Source organism: Penaeus monodon, chromosome 27 (assembly GCF_015228065.2).
Source record: "Penaeus monodon isolate SGIC_2016 chromosome 27, NSTDA_Pmon_1, whole genome shotgun sequence".
Lineage (NCBI taxonomy): Eukaryota > Metazoa > Arthropoda > Malacostraca > Decapoda > Penaeidae > Penaeus > Penaeus monodon.
The window spans coordinates 29,873,038-29,873,463 of NC_051412.1; the positions used below are offsets into that span (position 1 = coordinate 29,873,038).

General features: G+C 42.7%; 1 pseudogene; it reads right to left on the reverse strand.

Moving 5' to 3' along the window:
* LOC119590487 overlaps positions 1-426 on the reverse strand; it is a 10,243-nt pseudogene that overhangs the window by 2,498 nt on the left and 7,319 nt on the right.

Genomic DNA, 426 nt, shown 5'->3' on the forward strand with positions numbered 1-426 from the left:
GTGAAAATTTTGAATTATCTGGAACGGGTGAAAATACACTATGTTATGATTTCGGAAAAAATATGTGATAGAACACAGTCTCATGATTTATGTCCAAGTACATGTCAACTAACCTGCAGCGTCCGCCTGGAAGCCGAGGTTCGGCCAGGAAAGCCGCAGTCGCGACGAGAGCAAGCACAATGGGGACCTTCATGTTGTCGGTGACGATGCGCAGCGGGTGCAGCCTTTTATACAGAACGCAAGGGTCATGGTCCAAATGTCGCAAAGCTTATCAACCGCTTTACTTTTTTTGTATATGTCCCTGTGAAAAGGAAAGGTATTAACTGGAGGGTTTTCCCAAAATAGTATTTTTTTCCCAAATTACTGTCCATTTGTCTTTACTTCTCTTTATCTCTTTCACTGTCTCTCTCACTAGATTTTCTAGCG